This window comes from Cervus elaphus, chromosome 24, assembly GCF_910594005.1.
Source record: "Cervus elaphus chromosome 24, mCerEla1.1, whole genome shotgun sequence".
NCBI classification, from domain to species: domain Eukaryota; kingdom Metazoa; phylum Chordata; class Mammalia; order Artiodactyla; family Cervidae; genus Cervus; species Cervus elaphus.
This window is the reverse complement of record NC_057838.1, coordinates 13,407-23,646: the sequence shown is the minus strand read 5'-3', so window position 1 is coordinate 23,646 and position 10,240 is coordinate 13,407. Positions and strand designations below refer to the sequence as shown.

Genomic DNA, 10,240 nt, shown 5'->3' with positions numbered 1-10,240 from the left:
CTCTCCTGAGAAACGACAGTTGAGCTTGAGAGAGACAAAAAGCCAGACAGGTGAGGAGACAGGGAGCCCAACAGAAATATAAATGCAGGGACCTGAGGCTGGAAGGATGGATAGGTGGCAGCGTGGTCCCAGGGAAGTAAGTGGCTGAAGAAGGAGAGGAGTCAAGAGGCCATGAAGGGCCCTGAGGGCCATCAGAAAGGATGTGGAATTTATTCTGCTGGCAACAGGAAGCTGCTGGGAGGTTTGCATGAAGGAGTTTCAGGGTCTGACTGTCATTTGGAAAGCTCACTCTGGCTAATGCTTGTGTGAAGGAGGGTGTTGGGGGACCCGAGGGGAGCAGGGAGGCCAGTGAGAGGCGTCTGCTCTGGTCTAGGACCCAGATGCTGCTGCTATCCCCTCCCCCCTTTCCCCTGCCCTCTTCCCTCTGTGTCCCCTCCCTTTCCCTTTCTTCCCCCTCCCAACCCACCCCTCCCCGCAACTCACCACCCCCTGTGAGGAGGCCCAGGCCTGACCCCTCAGATAGGCTCTCAGCATCCGGGACTCTGCTCACCCCTATATGCTGACAAGACTAATACTTGACCCACAGGGGCTTCCTGGCAGGTGGGATCATCCACACCTCCAGTAAGTAGAATCTGGGCTCCCCCACCCCCACTCCCACCTGCTCAGCCCCACCCACTGGGCCACTCTAGGCCTGGCGGCTCAGTCTCCTCTCAGGAGGAAGGCAGTTGTACTCTCCTAATCCACAGATGTGCAGCCCTTTCATGATGAATTAGGCCAAGGATCCCTAATTGTCGGTAGTTGATTTTGGTTAAAATGGAAACACCTCCTGTGGTTTGCAGGCGGGAGCTGAAGTGGAGGTTGTGGGGTTGTTTGCATAGACATGGAAGGTTGATGCTTGAAATGGGTCCATGGGCGTGATAGCAATTTATAACTATGAGCTGGGCTGAGGGTGATTTAATTAAGGCCAAACCAGCCCCGTGTCACTGGAAGACAGTGCCGAGCCTGTCCTTCTTCTCTTTTCTCCAGGACAGGTAAGAACACAGTGTTGGAGTGCACCAGTGTTCCATCTGCTTGCAAAGCCAGGTTCCAGGACCTCATACCTAGACTGCATTCCAGCCATGGTGAGGGAGACGGGGACCCCCAGGGTGCTGCCCTGGGGAAGGTCCAGCATGCACAGCAAGCACCCAAGGGCCCCCCACGGGGCTGCTCAGCAGGCCCTCATTGGCAGCTGTGCAGGGCTGGGACTCACACCCCAGTCAGTGTGACTGTGACACCTTTGTCTGGTGCTGGGGGAGAGGCAACACCCTAGTGCGGCCACCTCAGAAGTGCTTGGGTGATGGCTGATGGGGAAGGAGATTCCTCTGGCCACAGGTGCCCCTGGCACCTTGAGACAGATCCCACAGAATAACTAGGATTGTTAGCTCAGAATGAAGGCTGCCAGCAGTTAACTCAGCCCTTTGACTGCGGGGGAACCCCTAGCAGATGCTGATAACAAAGACACAAAGGAGAGCAAAGGGCACAGTACACAAGATCCAGAAACAGACTAATACAGGGCACAACTGATGGAGCTGGCCGGGAGTCCCCAGTGGGGTCGTTGACCACAGTCCCACCGAGAAGGAAGCCATGGTCTTGCCTGGTCTCTTTCTGTCCTGCCCCTCAGAGCATGGGGCCAAGCAGAGATTGGAAGGATCCCTGCACTTGTGTGTGGCTGCCTACCACCCCTCCTTTCTCAGGGAAGAAGGGTGGGGGAGAGGCTGGCCGCCTTACCCGCTCCTGGGCGCTGGGGACCAGAGGCGGAGGGTATAAGCTGTGTGCAAACATCCCGCCTTCTCCCCAGGATATTTTCTTTAATAAAATACCATGGAAATGTCAGCTAGTCTAAACAAATAGCCAGGCTTTACAGAGGACGAACAGCCTGCATAAAGCACCCCCAGGGCCCGCTTTCCGGGGTGGCTTTGCAAAACTGTGTGCCAGGAAGGAAGCTCAGAAGCCTTCGTGGTGGGGCAAGCCTTTAGGGCCCAGACAGGTGAGGTTTACAGGGTTCCCGGGGAGGAAGGGGCAGCCGGACTGGGGCCTGGTGTGGGGGTGACTGTCCCAGGTGGTCCTGAGGACCTGGGCTCCCATCAGACCAGGGATCCCTCCTGAGGACCCTCAGGCAAGGCTGCACCCTGTGGGCAAGGAGGTGGAGGAAGGGACTGACGGCAGAAGACCCTCAGGTTCAGTTCCTCCTCTCCCCCTACAGGAAGCCCCATCTTCCTGGCCCATTACACAGATCTCTTAGATGTTAGGGGAGGCACCCATGGAGTCTGATCCTGAGGGGCCTCCCAGGATGAGGTGAGCCTCCCTGCATCCACTGGACTAGGGGACCAGGAGGCCCAGAATGGAGGAGAGAACTTACAACAGAGCAGTTAAGTGATGGAGCCACCAGATCCCCACTCCTCATCTGTGGAGCAGGGCAGTGATTTCCACTGCATGTGCCATGAAGAGGAGGCAGACACAGGGCAGGGCACTCAGTCAGTGGAGGTTTGTTCCCCCCTCATGATCCCTCCACAGTGGGCACCAAGATGGGTGCTTCTCAAGGCCGAGGACACCATCCTCAGGCCTCCAGGAAGGGATCCAATGTAGCAGGTGATATTTTCCAAAACTGGCCACAAAAGTGCTCTTGTTCCACATGCTCTCTCAGAAATCTGCCACTCCCCTGCCAACAGGGAGTCCATTTCCTCTCCCTTTGAACTTGAGTTGGGTGCTGAGCATAGGAGGCTGGGCACCCACATTACCTGATCCACCTCTGGTCAGACAAAACCCGGCAGAGCCCTTGCCTGTTGGCGAGGCCTGACTCAGAAGACCAGGCCCCCTGACCGTTCTGTCCCTCCTACCCTTGGCCCCAGGACAAGACTGAACTTGAATTCCTTGGCCTAGAATTCCTTGACAGTCAGGAATACAGCCCCACCTGTCATGAACCCTTAGAGCCATGCCACTCATCATCCAAGTTCTGCTTCATTTAGTCCACGAAAGAATACCATGTTATCAGCCCTGTTGTTTTTCACATGAGAAAATGGAGGCTCCAAGATCGACTGACTCCCTTGTCTAATATGTCCCAGTTTGACCTTGGGAGAGGCACACTGGGGAGTGATTCAAAAGTCCCCACTTAGGATCACTTCCCGGTGCCCCCATGCCAGCCACCGCCCCACACTGCTGGGGAGAAGCAGCCACTTTCGGCCCCTGGTGCCCCCATCAATCAATATTTTTAATTACTTACATGATTGACTAATAAAATTCTCCACCAACTAATTGATTTTGTGGTCAAGCAAGAGCCTCTGTTTTTATTAAAAAGCTACTTAGATGAATTTTTTCCCCCACTGAAATGGGAGGCTGTATTTCTTTTGGTCATTTTGGAAGAAGAAAAATGGGAGGGGACAGCGACAGGAGGAGACCCAGAGGCCAGGAAGACTCCAGGCCCAAACCAAGAGGCCTTGGGATCCATGAATCGGCAACTGGCTCACTTCTGTGTCCTGCCAAACACCCAGAGGCTCCGCAGTGGGTCAGGTGCTGGCCAGAAGACCCCTCAGGCGCCTACTTTACCCAACTCAACTTGGCCAGAGCCATTTCTATTGTTTTTATAAGTAAACTATAAACTTTCCTCTGAATCTTAATGGAAGCATTGGCTTTTCAGTTATAAAGGTAACTCACGCTTGGTGCACAGATCAGAAAAGACAGGCTAATCTAGCAAAACAACAAAGTGATGAGAAGGCTCTCACCCTGGAGACTCAGCTGAAAAGGAAGTTGATGGAGATGCTGTGAGAAGAACTGAAGCACTGATCCCCACATTTCCAGGGGTCCAAAGCCCCAAGGAACCATCACCATAGAAACCACCCAGAGCCCAGGGTCCAGAGAAAGCTGCTTATGGTTACTGCATTAGCAGACTTCTGGTTTTTGATTTTTTGTTTTACTGCATTGATTTTCGACTGGCTTGGAGTTGTCCTGTGATGTGTTTATAAATGACTCCAGTGTGGCCTGTCCTGTAGAGGAGCCACTGCCTGTGACCTGTCCCTGTGGTACAGGCCAAGGTCACCATTCCTGGGCAGCATGCCAGGTGGGGCCAGGGGCTCAGCATGGGCAGCTAGGGTGAGTGAGCATGGAATGTTTTGTGAAGGAGTGGCAGTGAGTGGGCTGAGGCTGGGAGAAGGGCACTCACTCACGACGCTGGGCAGCACTTTCTGCCCCAGTCCTCAGACTCCTCGCCTGGTGTGGGGCTGCTTCTGCAAAGGGCTCCCAGGCCTGGCCACTGTCAGTTCTCCACTAGGAGAGGCACTGCAGACTGGGCTGTAGCAGCAGCTCAGCTCAGGCCCTTGGGCCTGCCTCTGCTCATTGCATCCACAGTCACAGTCATCCTCCTGTTCCTGACCTTTGTTGTTTTTGTTCAGTCACTCAGTCATGTCCCACTCTTTGCAACCCCATAGACTGCAGCATGCCAGGCCTCTCTGTCCTTCACTTTCTCCTGAGTTTGCTCAGACTCATGTCCATTGAGTCAATGATGCCATACAACAAGAGGATGAGATGGTTAGATGGTCCCTGACCTTACTCTGACTGCATCTTCCCTTAACTGCTACATACCTAGCAACCAGAATGGTGGATGGCACAGAGTGGGTGCTCAGTTACCACGTAACAGGTGAATGCTGAATAAATCTATTTTAACCATGGATACTTGTGATGGCAGTCAGATGGCCCTGCTGAGCTGGCCTTGGAGCCAGGAGACAATGACCTCCATGCCTGCCCTCTGAGGAAGGTCATGGCAGACAAACAGCATGGCAGGCAGTGTTGCCCCTCTGCCCCTTGCCAACCCAGTGTGCAGAGGCCACTTTTCCGTCCTCATGGACAGAAGCAGCAGCACCACAGAGGGGACAAGAGACTCTACACAGGCTGTCTGAAATGGGAGTCTGGTTCTCTCCAGGGGAAGCTGCTCGGGATCACCTAGAAGTCCAGCCCCACTGAACCAAAACCCAGGTGAACTGTCCTCCCCTGGGTGTAAAGTCCCGAGACGCACTTGGTAGCCATGAGGTTATCACTAGCCCACCACTGTGCCTAAAGGATCTAGATTATGTCTGGAACCTAACTTACTTTTTTTTGGCTATGGACACTGAATTTGAAAAAATAAAAAGCAGTATTTGTGATACACAGTACAGCAAAGGATGCTGAAAGGAGGTATGTCTGTATTTAGGTCCTTTGCCCATTTTAAATCAAATTTCTTTCATTTTTTCTTTTTTTTTTTTTTGCTTTTGAGTTGTAAAAGTTTGTTGTATATTTTGGTTATTAACCCTGTAGCTGATACATAATTTACAAATATCCTAACTTACCTTTAAATTAAATAAGATACACTGGTTTTTCTTACACAAAAAAATAACATCTGCTCAAAGTAGAAAACAGATTTTTAAAAAGTCATAAAGGAGAAAAGCTCAGTTGTCCTCCTCCAGAGTGCTAATGACATATCAGAGATGCAGCAGCTCCAGAGGCAGCTGACCCCTCCTTCCTGAATCTCGGGATGTCTGAGGGATGCGCTCGCATCCAAGCTGTCATGCCCTCCACACTGCTGTCTGCCCTTGACGGGGTGAGTCACTCCCTCCTGGCAGCACTCCTCTCCCTGGCTGGGACCCGCAGAGCAGCAGCAGAATCCCGGCTCACACAGCTGGCTTGGAGTCTCACCTCACCTGCCACCCACCCTCCTTGGTTCCCTGGCTGGCCTCACCCTCTTGTCCTGATGTGTGGATTTTGGAATGTCCCAGGAGCCTCCATTCTTGGTAGCCTCCTCTCTTCCCCACTCCTTCCATGGTGAGCTCATTCAGGCAATGGCTTCATGCATCTGTGCACTGATGTCACCCACAAAGGTCACTCTGACGCTCTGGAAGGCACCTCCAGGGTAACTAGCAGCACTTGCACAGCTCTGCCTGGAACTCTCCCGCATAGCAGCAGGTGGCAACCTCGTCCTTCCAGTGCTCCATTCCAAAGCCTGGGAGCAGAGCCACCATGACTGTGCTGTTGTCCCCCATGGTCTATCAGCAAACCCGCCAGTCCCAGCCACAGTGGCCCTCAACTCAACCGTGGCAGATGCTCCTGACTGGTCTCCCCAAGCTGCATGGACACCCTGGGGCTCAGCAGCCCACCAAGCAGGTTGCCTTGGTCCCCACCAAAGCAGGGCCTGAGATAGGACTTGGGGTGGGAGTTGGTTGGGGAGGTGATGGCAGGAGGCAGGAGTAAGAGAGGAGAAAGTCCAATAGAAGGGTGGTCATCATGGGGACCGGGGGCTGCTGGGCCCCCCGAGAAGCTTTCAGAATCATCCACTAGGAGGATGTAAAGTTGGAACTCTGTCTATCCTCCCCTCCCCTGTAAGGACTACTATAACTTTATCTCCCAGACCCCCACTCTGCCTTGGGAAGGCCCCAAGTTACTACTTTTCCTTTTGTAATCAACAAGTTCATCTGCTGCTGATCCTCGTCTGTATCAGTTATCATTACAATTGTTGCCAAATGATAATTTTTCTAAGTTCTATCTATACTTCTTAGCTGACATTCTACTGTGAAGGCTAGCCTTTCCTTTTTTCTTTACTAGGCTTCTCAGGTGGCTCAGATGGTAAAGAATCTGCATGTCATTGCAGGAGATGCAGGTTCAATCTCTGGATTGGAAAGCTCCCCTGAAAAAGGAAATGGCAATCCACTTCAGTATTTTTGCCTGGAGAATCCCATGGACAGAGGAGCCTAGCAAGCTACATAGGGTTGCAAAGAGTGGAACATGACTGAGCAAGCATGCAATCTCATAGGATGCATGGAGTTTTTTAATTCTAGTGGTTATAATTCATTTTTGTAATTACTTATTTTGATGCTCAAAATATCCCAGTTGGGTCAATGGGAGCCTTCAAGTTGGCTCCTGTGTCCCTTTGACACACCCCATCATAGTTTGATTACTTTCTTACCTTCTGTCACAGCAAGCTATTCTAAGCCCATTTAAAAAATTATGTATTTATCTGGCCATGCTGGGTCTTAGTTGTGGCATATGGGATCTAGTTCCCTGATCAGGGCTCAAACCCTGGCCCCCTGCATTGAGAGCACAGAGTCTTAGCCACTGGACCACCAGGGAAGTCCATCTAAGCCCATTTTTAAGTTCCCTGCCCCAACCCTGGAATCAATCATTTCTCCAAGGAGCCTTGGTTCCTGGTTCCTTTTAGTGGGGGCTGTATTTAGAAACCAAGATCAGGGAACTGCATGTTGTGATGGGGTGTTTGCAACATTTTTAAGTATTGAAAGTATCTACGATTAGCAAGGCATGGATGAGGAGCACTCTTGTCCTCAGTCAGTGGAAGAGGGCCTGGGACAGGAGTGAGAAAGGGCACTTGGCCATGCCTGTCATACCTGTTTGATGGTGATAGGTGTGCACATGCACACAAGTGTGCCATTTATAGGAACCCCTTTAACCCAAACTAGCACACAAGTACACGAAAGCAACACATTGGAAACAATCAGTGTCCATGGACACAAAGTTAACTAAGGAAATTGTAGTACTTCCTTCCTAAAATGAACCAAATTTAAGTCCATGAATTATTTTTGGAGAAGCAGAAATTTACAAAATGCCATGTATAGTCTGATTTTTTTAAAATTTAAGATAAGAGATGTGCATCTTACAAAGGTGACTGTGTTTCTGTAGAGAAAACTAAAAGGACACACTCCAATCTCATAGGCAACATTATCCTTCTGAGTTATGGGGAAAGACCCTGGAGGTTGAAAACATAGGAGCAGAAAATCATACTTTGCATTTCACACACTTCTGAACTATGTTAAGGGTTTATAGCAGCCATGTATTTCCTTCACAATTGAAAAAAAAGCTGTAAGGACTTCCCTTCCCTGGTGGTACAGTGGATAAGGCAGGTAGATACCTGCCAATGCAGGAGTTCAATCCCTAGCCCAGGAAGATTCTGTATGCCTAGGAGCAACTAAGTCCATGCACCACAACTGTTGAACCAGTGTGCCTAGAGCCTGTGCTCAGCAACAAGAGAAGCCACCGAACTGAGAAGCCTTCACACCTCAACAAAGAGTAGCCTTGGTTTACTGAGACTAGAGAAAGCCCACACAGCAACAAAGCACATTAAAATAAGTAAATGAATAAAGAGAAAAATGCTCTAAGTGATAATAGGTGAAGAAGAGACAGCCAGCTCCCCATCCTATAAGACTCACCAGTATTACTGAATACTGCTGCTGCTGCTGCTAAGTTGCTTCAGTCATGTCCGACTCTGTGTGACCCCATAGACATCATCCCACCAGGCTTCTCTGTCCCTGGTATTCTCCAGGCAAGAACACTGGAATGGGTTGCCATTTCCTTCTCCAATGCTTGAAAGTGAAAAGTGAAAGTGAAGTCACTCAGTCCTGTCCAACTCTTAGCGACCCCATGGACTGCAGCCCACCAGGCTCCTCTGTCCATAGGATTTTCCAGGCAAGAGTACTGGACTGGGGTGCCATTGCCTTCACCATTACTGAATACTAAAGTAGCTTTAAAAATAAATGAAAAAGATGTTCATCAGAAGTGGGGTTAATCAACTTGGGAAATGGGAGAAGGAAGAGAAAAAATATTGACAGTGTTCACTCATACATGCCCTGGAGCAGAGGAGGGGTCTTGGCTGTCTGTGAAGTAGCCCCAAAGGCTGCCCCAGCCCGAGGCTGTCAAACATTTCAGATCGCAGTTCCTCCAGCTCTGATCCTGGCTCTCCACCCTCCTTTAGCAGGTAGCTGGCTTCCCCGGAGAAGTGCATGAAAGGAAGGAATGAGGCAGCCATGAAGCTCAGGACAAGAAGCCTCGATCAGGGCTATGCTGGTCTCCCCTGACTCTTAATTGTAGAGAGAGAGAGGGTGAGTATCACATGTGACTGTGAGGATGGATCCTGGAGCCAGACTTTCTGAATTCACATCTTGGCTCACTGCTTACTAACTTGAGCAAGTTCCCTCAACCTCTCTGTGCCTTAGTTTTGACACCTGTAAAACGTTCCCCACGGGATTGTTGGAAGATCAGATGAGCCAATATGCTAACTGCTTAGGATAGTTGTTGGCATGTAATGAATACTCAGAAATGTTATTTGTATTGTTATCATTCTTGGTGGTTACAGCGAACACACCCCTATCTCAAAATGTAGTGGGAATGCAGGTAGGGTTTCACTGTCACCTGTGATGCTGGCTGATACTTTGTCATAGTGGTGTGCATTAGCCAGCAGTGCTTTCAGCTGCAGAAATTCCAAACACAACAGCTTAGACAAATAAAGCTTGGTTTTACCTCAGATTACAAGAGGCCTGTGAGTTGACAGCTGCTGGCCTAGGTTCAACAGCTCAGCCATGTCAAGCCCTGTCTCCATAAGGACTTTGCCTCTTTTTCATGTGTTCTGCCTCAGTGTTACAACATGACTGCCACAACTCCTGGTGTCATATCCACCTGCAAGGCAGGAAAAAGGGAAATGGAGAGAAAATTAGAAATACCAGCCACCTATGGCTCTTTAATCAAGAAAACAAGTCTGCCCAGAACCCCCCAGCTGACTGCCAATTATATCTCATTTACTAGAACTGTATTATTTGACCACACTTAGTTCAAGACCGGCTGGGAATTTAATTAGCTTTCCAGCCGCAATTAGTGCAGATCATAAGGGAAAGGAAGGTAAGAATGACCTTGCCGAGTCTGCCACTATTTTCTTTATCCCATGAAAGGAATATCCGTGACCATGTTCAGTGAATCAGGAGTGGGTAGTGAAGTTCACCAAACGTTTTCTCAGCAGCAGAACCCTCTTCCGCTCTTGGGTTCCATCTAAATAGAGGCCCACCTGTTGTGAAACAAGAGGCAAATATTGAGCCATGGGGACCACCTGGGAGCCCACATTTTCTTGAGACAGCAAAGCTGAGAACCATGCAGACCAGGATCCGAGGCTTCCAAAGAACTCCTTTCCAACTTTCAAACCCAGACATCCTTCTGCCAGAAATGGCCATCACTACCAGCCTCAGGCCGGTGAGGAAGCCAGAAGCAATCGGGTTGCTGAACCAAGCCCTTGGCAGCAAAGGCATCTCTGCTCATTTCCTCCCGGACTTGTTAACCTGTTTTCCATCTTCCGGGCTCTCAGGAGCACTGGGCAGGCCAGCTGGAGAGTAGGCGACTCCCATGTGTGACTGCCCTAGTTTTCCTTCATGTCCTCTGAGCAGGCCAGGCTGATGCTATCTAGTTC

General features: G+C 50.3%; 1 long non-coding RNA gene across 1 annotated transcript; it reads right to left on the bottom strand.

Annotated features, from left to right (window-relative positions):
• Nucleotides 1-8,654: 8,654 nt before the first annotated feature.
• On the bottom strand, nucleotides 8,655-9,839 carry LOC122682773. The gene is made up of 3 exons (XR_006337513.1): nucleotides 9,693-9,839; nucleotides 9,307-9,462; nucleotides 8,655-8,772 (listed from the first exon to the last, which is right to left on the bottom strand). It is a non-coding gene; the product is annotated as an uncharacterized LOC122682773 (long non-coding RNA).
• Nucleotides 9,840-10,240: the final 401 nt, after the last annotated feature.